The sequence below is a fragment of the Hordeum vulgare genome, chromosome 3H (genome assembly GCF_904849725.1).
Source record: "Hordeum vulgare subsp. vulgare chromosome 3H, MorexV3_pseudomolecules_assembly, whole genome shotgun sequence".
NCBI lineage: Eukaryota > Viridiplantae > Streptophyta > Magnoliopsida > Poales > Poaceae > Hordeum > Hordeum vulgare.
This window is the reverse complement of record NC_058520.1, coordinates 363953872-363972258: the sequence shown is the minus strand read 5'-3', so window position 1 is coordinate 363972258 and position 18387 is coordinate 363953872.

The window sequence follows — 18387 nt, the reverse complement described above, 5'->3', positions numbered from 1 at the left end:
AATCATAGATCTAGTTGGCCAAACAAAACCCAAGCCTCGGAGAGACTTACAAGGATATCAAATCATGCATATAAGAAATCAGCAAAGACTCAAATATAATTCATAGATAATTTGATCACAAATCCACAATTCATCGGATCTCGACAAACACACCGCCAAAGAGGATTACATCGGATAGATCTCCATGAAGATCATGGAGAACTTTGTATTGAAGATCCAAGAGAGAGAAGAATCCATCTAGCTACTAACTACGGACCCGTAGGTCTGAAGTGAACTACTCACGAGTCATTGGAGAGGCGATGATGTTGATGTAGAAGCCCTCCAACTCCAAAGTCCCCTCCGGCAGGGCACCGGGAAGGGTCTCGAGATGAGATCTCGCGGAAACGGAAGCTTGCGGCGGCGCAAAAGTGTTTTCGTGGATGCCCTGATTTTTTCCTGGAATTTAGGGAATATATAGGCGAAAGAGCTAGGGCAGGGGGGCTCCAGGGAGGCCACAAGCCTGGTAGCCGTCCCCCCTGGTGGCGGCTACAGGGCTTGTGGGCCCCCTGTGGCTCTCTTGCCTTGGCCCGCAAGTCCCCTGATCTTCTTCCGTTCTGGAAAAATTTATTTAGGGGATTTTATTCCGTTTGGACTCCGTTCGAAAATCAAATCTGAAAAGAGTCAAAAACACGGAAAAAACAGGAAGTGGCACTTGGGACTGAATTAATAAGTTAGTCCCAAAAAAGATATAAAAGGTACATAAAATATCCAAAGTTGACAAGATGACAGCATGAAACCATCAAAAATTATAGATACGTTTGAGACATATCAAGCATCCCCAAGCTTAACTCCTGCTCGTCCTTGAGTAGGGAAGTGATAAAGAATCAATTTTTGATGCTTTCATGCTACCTAGCATAGATGTCCTTTGTAACTCCTCTTATGTGACGTGAATGTTCAGATCCATTAGATTCAAAACAATAGTTTGCTATTGATGTGGAGACAATAATACTTCAAGCAAACTAGCAAGGTAATCATGAACTTTCAAAATAACAAGGCCAAAAGAAAGTTATCCCTACAAAATCATATAGTGTGCCTATGCTCTATCATCCTTACACAACGAATTTAAATCATGCACAACCCCGGTATTGGCCAAGTAATTGTTTTCACACCTTTACTTTCTCAAACCTTTTCAACTCTCACGCAATACATGAGCGTGAGCCATGGTTTTAGCACTATAAGTGGTGTGGAGTGTGGTGGAGGTTGCAAGACAAACAAGGAGAAGATGGTCACATTAACTAGGCATATCAATGAGCTATGCAGATGCTCATCAGTAGATATCAATGTGAATGAGTAGGGATTGCCATACAAATGATGCAATAGAGCTAAGAGTAAGTGAAAGCTCTTAAAGAAAACTAGTGGGTGTGCATCCAACTTGCTTGCTCACGAAGACCTAAGGCAAATTTGAGGAAGCCTATCATTGGAATATACAAGCCAAGTTATATAATGAAAATTTCCCACTAGCTATATGGTCGTGAAAAAACGAGAGACTCTCAATCATGAAGATCATGGTGCTTAATAAGCACAAGTGTGGAAGGATAGTAGCATTGTCCCTTCTCTCTTTTTCTCTCATTTTTTTCGTGGGCTCTTTGGCCTCTCTTTTTTTATTTTTTTATTTTGGTGGGCATCTTTGGCCTCTTTTTGTATATGGGCTTCGCTGGCCTCTTTTATTTCCTCACATGGGACAATGCTCCATCAATGATGATCATCACACTTACAACTCAAAACTTAGAGCAATGATGACTCTATATGCAATGCCTTCGGTAGTGTACCGTGACTGATGGGGTTATAGTCCCAGGATAGGGTCATAGGCCTGCCCTATAGGTCCTACCCAAGGACTACCCTTCATAGAGGATGAGGCCCTTGGACAGTTCCGACTGAACTAAGGACCCCCCCATAATCCAGTCGGTGACTAGCACTCGGAGCATATTTAACGTACCGACTGGATTCCACTCTGTACATCGTAACCTCCCAGGAGGGAAACGGCCATACATTTTCATACACCATTATTAACATTTAAGGCTTACGTTACCTGTAACGTAGGCATTTATTCGCCACTATTCCACCCCTGTCCACCGGGACATTATGAAGGGCAGCGCACTCTATATAAGCCGCCCTTCCCCACTGATGCGGGGGTTGGCTTTTAGTGTAATCCTATATTCCACTCGACACTAAGCTCCCAAGAGCACTGAGACATAGGGCTTTTACCTCCACCGTAGAGGGGCCTGAACTCATACATCCTCGCCGCAGCTAAGGCTCTGCCCATCCTTTCATACCCTACACTTCTACTGTCAGACTTATACCCACGACAGTTGGCGCCCACCGTGGGGCGGGCGTCTAAGCGACTTCCGGTGAGTTTGCGATTTCATCTTTTCATCATGTCGTCCGGCGGAGATCTGTGCATGGGTCACGAGATCCTCTTTGGCGCACTCTCCTTCATCGTCGATGATTCGGCATGGCTTCGGGATGCACCCCTCGACGTCGAGGCGCTCCCCAGTCGCGGGGCTACGCACTTCCGTGCCGGTTCCCGCGGCATCCTTCTTCTCCAACCATCGGCCCCGGTGTCGATCCACGCCCCCGTCATGCGTCACAACAAGCGATACCGTCGCCCCCGGCTCTAGCGTTGGGTGCGACACGCCCAGGCGCGACAGAGCGCGTCCTCTCAAGTGGCGGTGCTCGAATCGGTTGTGGTCGTGCCACCATCCCAGTGCTTGGACTCAGTTCCGACTGAGCTACCTTCCGAGTACCTGGGTCGCGGGCCTGTAGCCGAAGTTCTCATGGCCGATTCCCATGAAAGTCCCCTCAGGACTAGTCGGAACGAGCACGGGGTCGGAGAATCATCCGGCGCTCGTCGTCAACACAGTCGTTCTGTCAGTCGACGCACTCGCCACAGCGACGTCGAGGTGTTCCGCACACCCATCCTCAACCTGGTTGCGGCTGCCAGGATAGCCGATTCTCTCCAGCCGACTGATTCGGAGGCTGGCAGAGGGATCGAGCAAATCCGTGCCCTGTTGCATACGGTGCAGCAGCAAAATTCGGCGGTCTCCCAGTCGCACAACAGGATCCACAACAGTTTTGTTCACGCGAACACGCATCGGTCGGTTTTCAACCCCGACTCTCATCAGCGACGCGGAGGGGATAGTCGTTCCAGGAATCCCGAAGATCGTCGTCGTTCACGCACCCCTCCGCGGGGTGGGCCTTATGGACCTCGGCATCACGATGATCGTCGTTCAGTCGGCGACGCGCATTATCCAAGGCCCGACGCAAGAGGGTACATCGCCCAGAAGAAGGTCGACAGGAGTCGAGCCCACCGTGATGGTCACGATAGAGACCGTCCGAGTGGAAGCAAGACCATCGTCTCGGGCCCCGAGTGCTTCAGTCGGGCCATCCGTTCAGCTGACATCCCTCCCAACTTCCGATTGGCGACGGGAATTAGCAAGTTCACACAAGAATCCAAGCCAGAAATGTGGTTGGACGACTATAGAGTGGCGGTCCAGATCGGTGGCGGAGATGACCAGGTCGCCATGAAACATCTCCCCCTGATGCTCGACGGCTCGGCACGAGCTTGGCTGAACCAGTTGGCTCCGTCAAGCATCTACAGCTGGGCAGATCTATCCCGAGTCTTCATCGGGACCTTCGAGGGCACGTGCAAACGCCCTGCTGGTCTCGTGGAGCTCCAGCACTGCGTCCAGAAGCAGAACGAGCCCTTGCGCGATTTCATCCAGCGCTGGACGACCCTCTACCACACGGTAGAGAACGTCATGGAGCATCAAGCAGTCTGCGCCTTCAAGGCAGGCGTGCGGTATAGAGATCTATACCTGAAGTTCGGCCGGACAGGCGACATTTCCATGAGAAGGATGATGGAGATAGCCGCACGCTATGCAAATGGCGAAGAGGAGGACCGCATACGTAGCGGCAAGCATAAGTCAGTCGCCGATGGAGATGGGAACAGCAGTCGGAAGCAGAAGTAGAAGGCTCAATCCACTCCGCAGGCAGAGGCAGTAGCCGTTACAAATGCCAAGTTCAAAGGCAAGGGGAAAGCTCAGTACACCCCCAAGAAGAAACAGTTCGGGAATTCCATCCTGGATCAGCCATGTCCAATCCACACAAAGATGGACTAAGAAGGCAACGCCATATTCCCGAAGCATACCACTCGGCAGTGTCGCCTCCTGATCCAAGGATTCGGTGAAGGTCAGCCGAGTGAAAAGGACACCGAGCAGGATGAGGAGGACAAGGGGGATCCGTTCCCCCAAGTCCATGCAACGCTGATGATTTTTGCTGATGTGGAAAGCAAAAGTCGACTGAAGCTCGTGAACAAGGAGGTGAACATGGCAACGCCAACCACCCCCACGTTCCTCAAGTGGTCACAGACTGCGATCACCTTTGATCAGTCGGACCATCCAGCACACGTACCCACCCCAGGGAGGCAAGCTCTGGTCGTCGACCCGGTGGTGGAAGGAGTCCGACTGTGCAAAGTCCTCATGGACGGCGGCAGCGGTTTGAACATCATGTACGCCGACACTCTCAAGGGAATGGGCATTCCGATGTCCAAACTTAGCGAGAGCACTATGTAGTTCCACGGAGTCGTCCCAGGACGAAAGGCCAAGTCACTCGGTCAGATCGCGTTGGATGTCGTCTTCGGCTCTGACAAGAACTTCCGTAAGGAGAAGCTGACATTCGAGGTGGTGGACTTCCAGAGTGCATACCACGCGATTCTGGGCCGTCTGGCATATGCCCGTTTCATGGCCCGTCCATGTTACGTGTATTTGAAGCTGAAGATGCCCGGTCCCAAAGGTGTGATCACGGTTACAGGCAATCGGCAGCGAGCCGAGGAGTGTTTGCAGCAGGGGTCGAGGATTGCCGATCAGCAGATGGCTATTCTCGAGCTGGATGAGTACAAGAAGACCGCCGACCCCGCTGACCTGATGCGTTCAAAGAAGCCAGCTTCCGAGTCCGCATTTCAGTCGGCGGGCGACACGAAGAAAGTCAGCATCCACCCGACAGACGACACCGCCGCCCCGACGAACATCTCCACCACCCTTGATCCAAAATAGGAAGCCGAGCTCATCCAATTCCTCCGTGAGAACTGGGACATTTTCGCATGGAAGCCCGCTGACATGCCAGGTGTACCCAGGGAGTTGGCTGAGCACCGACTGCATGTGGATCCTGCTGCTCGGCCCGTCCGAGAACGCCTGCGTCGGTCCGCCGCGCACAAGAGAAAGGCAATCGGAGAGGAGGTGGCTAAACGTTTGGCAGCCAACTTCATTCGCGAGGTGCACCACTCCGAGTGGCTCGCTAATGTGGTCATGGTGCCCAAGAAGGAGAAGTCTCTCCGTATGTGCATCGATTTCAAGCATCTCAATAAGGTCTATCCAAAAGATCACTTCCCGCTCCCCCACATCGATCAAATTGTCGATTCGACTGCGGGTTGTGAGCGTTTATCCTTGCTTGATGCCTATTCGGGCTATCATCAGATCCGTCTGTATGGTCCGGATGAATTAAAAACAGCCTTCATCACCCCATTCGGGTGTTTCTTCTACATCACTATGCCATTCGGTTTGAAGAATGCAGGAGCAACTTTTATGCGCATGATCCAAAAATGCCTCCTTGACCAGATCGGTCGAAATGTGGAGGCATATATGGACGATATCGTAGTCAAGTAGCGCAAAGGTTCCGACCTGCTGACTGACTTGGCAGAAACATTCACCAACCTATGTAGGTACGATATCAAGCTCAACCCAGCCAAGTGTTCATTCGGTGTTCCCAGCGGGAAGTTACTTGGTTTCTTCGTTTTCGAACGAGGGATCGATGTCAACCCCGAAAAGATCGGGACCATCGTCCGAATGGAACGGCCGGTAAGAATACTTGATGTTCAAAGGCTCACAGGTTGCCTAGCGGCTTTGAGCAGGTTTATCGCTCGACTCGGCAAGAAGGCGTTACCTCTGTACCGACTCATGAAGAAATCAGATACCTTCGAGTGGACAGACGAAGCCCAAATTGCATTTGATGACCTCAAAGCCCTGCTTTCCTCCCAGCCGGTTCTTACTGCCCCGCTCAATAAAGAACCCCTTCTTCTATACATCGCGGCTACAAATCAAGTCGTCAGCACCGTTCTGACAGTCGAACGCGAAGAAGAAGGCAAAGCGTACAAGGTTCAGTGGCCAGTATATTATGTCTCCGAAGTCCTGACTCCTTCCAAGAAGAGGTATCCCCATTACCAGAAGCTTATTTATGGGATCTACATGACTGCAAAGAAGGTGTCTCATTACTTCCAAGACCACTCGGTGTCTATCATATCTGATGCTCCGTTGTCGGGAATTCTCCACAATCGGGATGCATCGGGCCGAGTGGCAAAGTGGGCAATGGAGATGCTATACTGCGACATCAAGTTCGAAGCCAAGAAAGCTATAAAGTCTCAAGCTTTGGCTGACTTCATAGCAGAATGGGTAGAACAACAGCAACCGACTCACATCTACTCGGCTCATTGGACTATGTTCTTCGATGGGTCCAAGATGTTGAATGGCTCCCGCGCTGGCGTAGTGATCATATCCCCAAAAGGTGATAAACTCAAGTATGCGTTGCAGATACATTTTGATTCCTCCAAAAACGAAGCAGAGTACGAAGCTCTCCTTTACGGGTTGCGCATGGCCATCACACTCGGCTCCGTCGCATGATGATCTATGCCGACTCAGATCTGGTGGTTAATCAAGTAATGAAGGAGTGGGATGTAAGGAACCCCACCATGACTGCATACTGCAACGCAGTAAGGAAGCTCGAGAAGAAGTTTGAAGGTCTGGAACTTCACCATGTTCCCCGACTAAAAAATCAAGCAGCAGATGAATTGGCAAAACTTGGATCCACTCGGAGACCAGTCCCGATTGATGTCTGCCTCGAGCACCTACATCTCCCCTCGGTGAAGGAAGACCCCTTTACAGAGGAGCCAGTACAACCAAAGAGCTCGACAGATCCGACTGAAGTCGAGGTCCCCGCTGTGGTTGATTTGATCATGGAGATTCTTGCTGTCATCCCCGAGTGGACTGTGTCGTTCATTGCGTACATCATGAGGCAAGAGTTACCAGAAGACGAAGTCCAAGCTAGGCAGATCGTCCGCAGGTCGAAGTCCTTCACCGCCATTGATGGCCAGTTGTACAGGGAAAGTGTTTCGGGCGTCCTTCAGTGGTGTATCTCCCTTGAGGAGGGAAAGTTAATCTTGGAAGAAATTCACTCGGGAACCTGCGATCATCATGCCTCCTCAAGGGCAATCGTCGCCAAAGCATTCAGAGCTGGTTTCTTCTGGTTACAGGCGAATGAAATGGCAAAAGATATGGTCGACCGATGCGAAGGCTGTCAGTTCTATTCGAGCAAGTCCCACAAGCCAACGTCTGCGCTGAAGACAATTCCTCTTGTTTGGCCATTCGCCGTGTGGGGATTAGACACAGTCGGACCATTCAGAATAGGCCAAGGAGGATTCACTCATCTGCTGGTAGCAGTCGACAAGTTTACCAAGTGGATCGAAGCCAAGCCCATCAAGAAGCTCGACGCCCTTACAGCCATCAAAATTATCAGAGACATCATCGCCAGATTCGGGGTTCCGCACAGCATAATCACCGACAATGGCACGAACTTTGACTCGGATAGATTCAAAGGTTTTTGCAAAGGCCAAGGCATCCGAGTGGATTTTGTATCCGTGGCGCACCCCCAAACAAACGGGCAAGCAGAGCGGGCGAATGGACTTATTCTTCAAGGGTTGAAGCCTCGACTCCTGCAAGAAGTTGGACATGCCGTCGGCGCATGGGTCACCGAGCTGCCTTCAGTGCTGTGGGGCCTCTGCACAACTCCGAATAGATCTACAGGGTGATCCCCGTTCTTCCTCGTTTATGGAGCAGAGGCAGTCCTTCCGAGCGATTTGCTTCACAACTCTCCACGAGTCGAACTCTTCTCCGAAGCCGAAGCAGAGCAAGCCAGGCAAGACGGGGTGGATCTTCTAGAAGAAGAGCGCGAGATGGCACTGACTCGCTCAAAAATTTATCAACAAGATCTGCGGCGATTTCACGCGCGGCACGTCAGGAGTCGCACATTCCAAGCACGCGACCTGGTGCTCTGAGTGGATCAGCAGATACCACACAAGTTGGCTCCCGCCTGGGAAGGACCCTTCATCGTCTCTAAGGTGCTGAACAACGGAGCATATCGACTCTACAACCTCGACAGGAAACGGACGAGCCACGAGCATGGAATGGAGATCTCCTGAAGCGCTTCTACACATAACCGCCGACGGGGGCAATGTAAAGAGCAAGTATCATTGAAGTAATACAAAGCAGATTGATTTCTTGCCGATTCAAAATTCTTCCGCGTTTGCAGACTCCGCCTAAAAAACTCGCTCTGAGTACGCACTAAAAGTCGCACTCGGGGACTTAGCTGCGACCCAGAATCGCCTAAGTACAAACTCGCTCCGAGTGCGCACTAAAAGTCGCACTCGGGGACTTAGCTGCGACCCAGAATCGCGTAAGTAAAAAACTCGCTCCGAGTGCGCACTAAAAGTCGCACTCGGGGACTTAGCTGCGACCCAGAATCGCCTAAGTACAAACTCGCTCCGAGTGCGCACTAAAAGTCGCACTCGGGGACTTAGCTGCGACCCAGAATCGCCTAAGTAAAAAACTCGCTCCGAGTGCGCACTAAAAGTCGCACTCGGGGACTTAGCTGCGACCCAGAATCGCCTAAGTAAAAAACTCGCTCCGAGTGCGCACTAAAAGTCGCACTCGGGGACTTAGCTGCGACCCAGAATCGCCTAAGTACAAACTCGCTCCGAGTGTGCACTAAAAGTCGCACTCGGGGACTTAGATGCGACCCAGAATCGCCTAAGTACAAACTCGCTCCGAGTGTGCACTAAAAATCGCACTCGGGGACTTAGCTGCGACCCAGAATCGCCTAAGTACAAACTCGCTCCGAGTGTGCACTAAAAGTCGCACTCGGGGACTTAGCTGCGACCCAGAATCGCCTAAGTACAAACTCGCTCCGAGTGTGCACTAAAAGCCGCACTCGGGGACTTAGCTGCGACCCAGAATCGCCTAAGTACAAACTCGCTCCGAGTGTGCACCAAAAGTCACACTCGGGGACTTAGCTGCGACCCAGAGTCGCCTGAGTAACAACTCACTCCGAGTGCGCACGAAAAGTCACACTCGGGGACTTAGCTTCCACTCAGAGTCGCCTAAGTAAAAAAGCTTCCTCCGAGTGTGTACTCTAGATACACTCGAAGGCTTAGCAGACCCTCATTGAGGCTCATGTGGATGTGAAGACAACTGACAACTACATGAGTATCAACTCACTCCGGGTGCACACGAAAAGTCACACTCAGGGACTTAGCTGCGACTTAGAGTCGCCTAAGTAAAAAAGCTTCCTCCAAGTGTGTACTCGAGATACACTCGAAGGCTTAGCAGACCCTCATTGAGACTCATGTGGATGTGAAGACAACTGACAACTACATGAGTAACACCTCACTTCGAGTGTGCACGAAAAGTCACACTCGGGGACTTAGCTGCGACTCAGAGTCGCCTAAGTAAAAAAGCTTCCTCATGTTTGCCATTGGCTTCACCAAGAAACTCCAAACAAAAACCACGAGGCCAAATCGTGTCAAAAAAAACTTGGCGAAAGAAGAGCAAAATATTCGATTCGAATTCAAAGTTGGATCTAGGATCAGTCGGCTCAGTGTGAATCAAGCTTATCCACACCGAACCACGAATGTGACGGCCAACAGCAGTGGCCAAAGTTTGATACAGATACCACTCGGCATACCGAGGTAAATGTGCGTTCACCATCAAGTTTTTTTCAAGCGTCACCGGGACTGGCAGGCTCCACAAAGGTGTCAAGGTCGATTCCGTCTGCAATGCGAGTAGCTGTGTCCAGGAAGGTCTCCATGAAATCTTCGAATCGAAGCTTCTTGGTGTTGGCAACCTGCAACGTCTTCAGCTTTTCTTCGCGAGCTTCCTTGCAGTGCTATCGGACCAGAGATAGCGCCACGTCCGCACCACAACGAGCGGCAGACTTCTTCCATGCCTGCACTCTGCTCGGGACGTCCTCCAGCCGAGTCATCAACCCATCTATTTCTTGCCGAGAATCGTCTTCAGGCCACAGCTCCTTGTCGATCCGGCCGATGACTTCTCTCAGGTGGCCAATGAAAGGTCCCACCCTGCTAAGGCAAATATGCGCTCGGAGCAAGTCCCGGTTGGCTTCGTCGCCGAGTGGAACGTTCGGAACAACCGACCGTTCAATATCGGTTGCTTCAGCCTCAACGTCCCGACAGAAGTCTGCAAAGAAAAGACAAGCAGAAAGTAAGCGCAGAGTGGAATCCAAAGTCAAGAAGCGCTCGGCAAAAACTTACCACCAAGCAATGCAACCATCTTCCTTGCCCAGTCGCTGACGTACTTCTCCTGCGCCATGCATTGAGTGTTCATCAACTTCAGCTGGCACATCCATTCGGATCTTTGACTCTTCAATTTTTCAACTTCGGCTAGCAATGCCTTGTTGGTCTCCCGAGACTCCTCCAAAGACTTCTCTCGGTCAGCAAGAGCCCCCTTCACACCAGCCAGGTCATTCACAGCCGCCTCCAAGTCCGCAGCAAGCTGAATCTTCTCAGCCTTCAGAGCATTATACGCACACCCCATTTTGCAAGTCTTCTGCCAAATAAGCACAAAGGGAAGATCAGACACACTCAACAAGGAAAACAATCAAAGCTCAAAGTTCTTCAGAACCATGTCGATGCAAGCAATCGACAGTGGTCTCGGGGACTACACCCAGTGGGTTCACTAAGAGTGACCCCACTGGCATGAAGCTCGAACAGGTCGGCCCTATTGAGCTACATGACAAACAGACAAATCTATGGGACTACTATTACCCGACCTGAGTAACACTACTCTCAGGGACTACACCCAGTGGGTGCACTCGGAGTGCCCCCACTGGTACCATTCGGGCAGATCAGCTCTGATCTGTTCAGGTCACGGAAAATACATATAAAGACAACTGCCGGTGCAAGCACTCGACAGAAGTCTAGGGGACTACACCCACTGGGTTCACTCGGAGTGAACCCATTGCAAAATCATCCTACTGTATCCGAGTATATCACTGAAACCCCCAGTGGGTGACAAGAGGAAAGTAAACACTTACTAGCGCACTTACTCGGATATCGTCCCGGAGCTCCAAGCTTTTCTTGTACAAAGACGCGATGGAGTCGTACGCTCCCTTGGCATCACCCACCATCAGCTCCACCTGCACCATGGCGTCCTTGGCGGACACCACCTGGTCTTTTGGGAGATGTCGGGCGTCATATTGAACGGTTGACGGACCCGGCGCGAAAGAAGACTCCCTGGGCATCCCGAGCTCAGCTCCAGTCGGTCCCGCCGTGAGGGGTACCGTCTGAGTCGGCGGCACCGTCTCGGTCGGCGGCACGTTCATGGTGGGAGCAGCAGTAGATGGGACAACCTCAAGGACAGGCGCCAAAGCTGGCTCCGACCCCCTTTGGTCGTCGTCCTCCACATGGATCACCTCTGAAGGAAGCTCGACTGAACAAAATGAAATTACAGAAAAAGGTCAAGATCAAAGACAGCACTCGCGAATCAATAATACAAACTCTCGGAGTCGTGACAACGTACCTTGCTGGGATGTGGCGGCGTTATCCGTGTCCATGGGGTCATCGTCCTGGCGCGGCAGAGAGGTGGCAGAGGTAGCAGCTCTGTTGAGTGAAATCCACTCGACAGGTAAGCATGAGTTCAATCAGATACTGAAGGAAGATAGAAGAACAAGACACTTACGCTGATGCGACTGGAACAGTGATCCTCATCCGAGGCAAAGCTTTCCGAGGCTTAGGCCCACTGGGTTTGGCCACCTTAGACGGCTGGTCCGTGGGCTCGGCAGCCGCGTCCCTGGTCCTCTTCACACTCCGAGCACTCGGAGCCACGGGAGGGGCTGGCGGAGCACTCGGGGCCGCTGGAGGAGCCGGCGGAGCAGCAGGATCGTGACGGCGCTTAGTTCGGTGCTCTGGTGGTGGAGGTGGCGAGCTCTGCGCCCCTTCCTCCTCATCCTCCTCTTCCAACTCCTCCTCCGTTTCCCCACTGTCGGAGACGTACTCGGCGCTATCCGCGCTGCCCTCCTGGCTGCCCTCCTCTTCCTCGGCTAGATTCCCGTTCGAGACAGCAGAATACCAGTTACTCCACTCCTGCACAAAACACAGTCGGCAACGTCAGTCAGCAGGACAAGAAAATTAATAAATCTAAGAAGATTAAAAGCACTCGACAAGATGCGTTTACCTCATTCGGAGGAGGATTGTCGGCGCGGAAGGGCTTCACCTGCTGGGCTCCTTCGGGGTTATCACACGCGCCTGTGATGCCGCGGACCCACGCCCTCACAGTCTCCCGGTCACGCACTCTGGATGAGACCGAGTGGAGTCTGAAGGCCCCGCGTAGTCCCACATGGCGTGGTGTCGGGCCTGCAGCGGCTGGATGCACCGACCCAAAAAAGTCTCCAGCAGGTCCGTGCCGGTGACTCCCTTGCGGACGACGGCTATCAGCGCGTCGACCAAAGGCTGGATCAGGATCCTTTCCCCCTTAGAGAGCGCAAGCTTCCTGGGAGGGCCCGGACAGTCTAGGCTAAAAGGTGGCAACCCGCTCGAGGCATTCGGACAAGCAATGTCCTAGCAATAGAACCAAGTCGACTGCCAGTTCCTAACTGACTGGGACAACTAGAGGGGGGTAGCTACTCTTTGTTTTCTTCTAGAAACCTAAACCCCCGCAGAGCTGGAGGAGATGGATCTTATCGTCCGACTGGCTAAGCTTTTTGACGATTTGGGATCTAGTAGAGAAGACGTACTTAAAGAGCCCCCAGTGAGGGGGATATCCAATAAAGCACTCGCAAAGGGTGACGAATGCAGCAAGGTGGGCTATTGCGTTTGGAGGAAAATGATGGAGCTGCGCCCCGAAGTAGGTCATGATACCTCGGAAGAAGGAGTGGGGAGGCAAGGAGAAGCCCCTGAACACATGGTTGAGCAGCAGAACGCGCTCCCCCTCCTTCGGCGCCGGCTCCGTCTCGCCTTCCGGCAGCCCCCAGGACTTGTTGACGATCATGCCATGCTCCACCAACTCCAGCAAGTCGTCCTCCGTCACCGAGGAGGGGAGGAAATCCCCCTGGATCCAACCCGCCGGCAGCGCCCGCTGCCGCCGCTGGGTAGGAGCCGCCCCCTTCTTCTTCTTCTTCTGCGACTCAAGTTTGCTAGTCTGCCCCTTCGTCATGGCGAAGGCGACGGATCCGCGGAGGAGGAGGGGAAGGAGGAAGCTTGGGGCATGCAGAGAGCTGGGGGAGGAGCGGGATTAATGCGAGGAAGATGAGCAGCGCAACAGAGAATCCCGCCGGAGAGGCTTAAATAAGATTCCGACTGGGTCACTAACAGGTGGAACCGAAATCTTATCTCCCCAACCGGCTACTGCGATGTTAGTGGAGAAGATAAAGGCACGGTAATCGAGGCGGCGAAACCTACTCGATGGCAATGTCGTCATCCCCGCTGAGCGCGCGGCAACCGAAATTTGAGGATCCCGGAAAATCCGGCGCTGTCAGTTTGACCAGTCACATCGAAAGATTCCGCGGAAGCACTCGGTCTCTGACGGTTCGTTTCACCGATACCTTCACTCGGATCACTGGTTGAAAGGACAAAATGGATCGAGGCAAACAACGCCAAAGTCACCTCCATACCAGTCGGATCCATACTCCGGACATCACTTCATCGTTCCAACCCCGATCCATTCGGGGACTAATGATGGGGTTATAGTCCCGGGATAGGGTCATAGGCCTGCCCTATAGGTCCTACCCAAGGACTACCCTTCATAGAGGACGAGGCCCTTGGACAGTTCCGACTAAACTAAGGACTCCCCCATCATCCAGTCGGTGACGAGCACTCGGAGCATATTTAACGTACCGACTGGATTCCACTCTGTACATCGTAACCTCCCAGGAGGGCAACGGTCATACGTTTTCATACACCATTATTAACAATTAAGGCTTACGTTACCTGTAACGTAGGCATTTATTCGCCACTATTCCACCCCTGTCCACCGGGCCATTATGAAGGGCAGCGCACTCTATATAAGCCGCCCTTCCCCACTGATGCGGGGGTTGGCTTTTACTGTAATCCTATATTCCACTCGACACTAAGCTCCCAAGAGCACTGAGACATAGGGCTTTTACCTCCACCGTAGAGGGGCCTGAACTCATACATCCTCGCCGTAGCTAAGGCTCTGCCCATCCTTTCGTACCCTACACTTCTACTGTCAGACTTATACCCACGACAGTGACAATGATCTAGAATGGCATAGACATCAACGGAAACATCATGCTAGCTATCTTACGATCATGCAATGGCAATGTAAAAGTGGTGTCACATGTCATGGTGGTAGTTGCATGGCAATATATCTCGGAATGACTTTGAAAAAGCCATAGTAGGTAGGTATGGTGGTTGTTTTGAGGGAGGCTAATGGTGGGCATTGTGCACCGGCGAAAGTTGCACGACACTAAGAAGATAGTGATGGTGGAAGGTGAAAGTGCATCTAAACCATGGACTCAACATTAGTCATGAAGAACTCATATACTTGTTGCAAAAGTTTTAGTAGTAATCGAAACAAAGCATTCAACGCATACTCCTAGGGGAAGGGTTGGTAGCTATAAACTATCGCACGATCCCGACCGCCACACAAAGGATGACAATCAATAGACTAATCATGCTTAGACTTCATCACATAGTGGTTCACCATACGTGCATGCTACGGAAATCACTAACTTCAACACAAGTATTTCTAGATCCACAACACCATACTAACATAACTTAAATATTACCGCAGCCACAACTCAAAACTAATTGAGATGAATCAAACGTCTCTAACTATTCAATGCACATGGAGATGGAAGTTTTCATATCCCTTTGGATAACTACCCCTTTTGAGAATACTTTCATAGCATAGATCAACTACCAAGACACGCACGTCCGTGCTCTAAAAGATATAAGTGAAGCACATAGAGCAAAATGAACTAGCTCAAAAGATATATGTGAAGCACATGTGAGTTGAATTGTCTACCAAAGGATATAAGTGAAGCTCGACAAAATCACGGTGAGTGCATGTCTATCTCTCTAGGTGTGCAGCAAGGATGATTGTGACACAACGAAAATAAAAGACTCCTACGATACAAGACGCTCCAAGCAAAACACATAACATGTGGTGAATAAAAATATAGCCCCAAGTAACGTTACTCATAGATTGAAGACGAAAGAGGGGATGCTTTCCAGGGGCATCCCCAAGCTTAGGCTTTTACGAAATCCTTGAATCATCTTGGTTTGCCTTGGGCATCCCCAAAATTGAGCTCTTGCCACTCTTTATCTTTTTTCCATAAGAACTTCACCCGAAACTTGAAAACTTCACAACACAAAACTTAAACAGAAACTCGTGATAACATTACTATAAAAAGCAAACCACCACTTCCTTAGGTACTGTAGCAAACTTAAATTCTACTTATGTTGATGTTGGGTTACTGTATTTTCAATCTTCCATGGCTAATAGCCCCCGATACTATCCATAGTTTCATCAAAATAAGCAACCAACTCAACAAAAACAGAATCTGTTAACAGCAGACCAGTCTGTAGGAATCTGTATACTTTGTATACTTCTGGTACTTCAAAAATTCTAAATAATTACGACAGTCTGAAGAATTTCCGTAGAAATCAGAAGCAAAAAGAATCAACTCAAAAGCTTTTACAGAACAAAAATTAAAATTCTTTTCGTGAGCAGAAAGTTTCTGTCTTTTCCAGCATGACCAAACGATCATCCCCAAGACTAATCATAACGGTTTTACTTGGCACAAACGCAAAAAGAAACACAAAAACACAATCATAATAGAATTATGAAAGTGTGGAAAACATAAAACAGAAAGAAAAAGGATAGATTCGTTGGGTTGCCTCCCAACAAGCGCTATTGTCTAACGCCCTTAGTTAGGCAAAAGGTGATGGAATCACGTATAGTCATCTTTGGTGCTCAAACCATACGTAGCCCTCATCATAGATTCATAAGGCAATCTTATTTTATTTCTAGGAAAATGCTCCATGCCCTTATTTAGAGGAAATTGAAATCTAATATTCCCTTCCTTCATATCGATGATAGCACCAATAATCCTTAGGAAAGGTCTACCAAGAATGATGGGACATGAAGGATTGCAATCTATGTCAAGTACAATGAAATCCACGGGTACATAGTTTTTATTTGCAACAATAAGAACATCATCGATCCTTCCCATGGGTTTCTTGACAGTAGAATCCGCAAGATGCAAATTAAGAGAACACTCTTCAATCTCATGAAAACCAAGAATATCACATAAAGACTTTGGAATCGCGGAAACACTAGCACCCAACTCACACAAAGCATTGCATTCATAGTTTTTTACCTTGATTTTGATAGTAGGTTCCCACTCATCATGAAGTTTTCTAGGTATAGAGACTTCTATTTCGAGCTTCTCTTCAAGAGATTTCATCATAGCATCTACGATATGCGCGGTAAAGGCTTTGCTTTGGCTATAAGCATGTGGAGAGTTTGCAATGGATTGCATCAAAGAAATGCATACAAACAAGGAGAAACTATCATAATTGAATTCCTTGAAATCCAAAGTGGGAGTTTCATTACTACCCAAAATTTTGATTTCTTCTACTCCACTCTCCACACCTTTATCATCAAGATAGGTGGACTCCGAATCATTGGGGCGTTTTTCAACCAAAGTGGATTCATATCGAGCCCCTTCATCAATAGGTTTGACACGCGAAAACAAATATTCAAGAGGAGTCACACCAAGCACTTTAAGACCTTCGTGATTTACATCACTAGAACGCACCTTTTTAAACCATTCATGCCTAGCGCGAATTTGGACGGTTCTTTCTTTGCTCTCATTCATGGAGACACGCATAGCTTTTAAAGTTTCATCCAAGTTGACCTTGGGAGGATCACATCTAACTTTCAAAGCATCAATATCACAAGATATCATATCAACGCTCTTAGCCAAATCGTCAATTTTGAGTAGTTTTTCCTCAATGGACGCATTGAAAATCTTTTGAGAGTTGATGAACTCTTTGATATTACTCTCTAAATCAGAGGGTAATTTGTTGTGATTTCCATAAGTGTTGTTGTAGGAATTGCCATAATTGTTAGAGGAGTTACTTGGAAAAGGCCTAGGAACATAGTTTCCTCTAAAAGAATTGTTGTTGCCAAAATTGTTCCTACCAACAAAATTAACGTCCAAACTAGCGTTGCTACTCTCAAGCAAGGAAGATAGTGGCATGTCATTAGGATCTAAAGGAGCATTTCTACTAACAACCAAATTCATCAACTCGTCCATCTTAGCACTAAGCGAGTAAATTTCTTCTATAGGGTGTACCTTTTTGCTAGCAGGTGACCTTTCAGTGTGCCACTAAGAGTAGTTGGTCATGGTATTGTCTATGAGTTTTGTAGCGTCTCCTAACGTGGTTTCCATGAACGTTCCACCTGAGGCGGAGTCCAAGATATTGCGAGAAACAAAATTCAAGCCAGCGTAAAAGATTTGTATAATCATCCACAAACTCAAGCCATGAGCGGGACAATTTCTAATCATTAACTTCATCCTCTCCCAAGATTGTGCAACGTGTTCATGATCAAGTTTCTTGAAATTCTTGATATTGTTACGTAGGGAGATAATCTTAGCCGGCGGAAAATACTTGGATATGTAAGCATCTTTGCACTTATCCCAAGAATCGATACTATTTTTAGGCAAAGAAGAAAACCAAGTTTTTGCGTGATCTCGCAACGAGAAAGGAAAAAAGCTTCAACTTAATCACGTCATTATCCACATCTCTTTTCTTTTGCATATCGCAAAGCTCAATGAAGGTATTGAGATGGGATGCGGCATCTTCACTAGGAAGGCCAGAGAATTGCTCTTTCATAACAATATTCAGCAAAGCTGCATTGATTTCATACGATTCCGCACTTGTGGCGGGAGCAATCGGAGTACTAATAAAATCATTATTATTGGTACTCGAGAAGTCGCAAAGTTTGGTGTTTTCAGCCATGATGACTTCAACAAACCAACAAGAACACAAGCAAGCAAGAAAACTGGCAATGGAAACGGCAAAAGGCAAAAGAAAACGGCAGAGGAAAAAGGCAAAGGAAAACGGCAAAGGAGAAAGGCAAATGAAAACGGCAAATGTGAAGTGGGGGAGAGGAAAACGAGAGGCAACTGGAAAAAAAGTAAATGCAAGAAATGAGTTTGTGACACCTACTTGGATAGATCTCTCCTTCCCCGGCAATG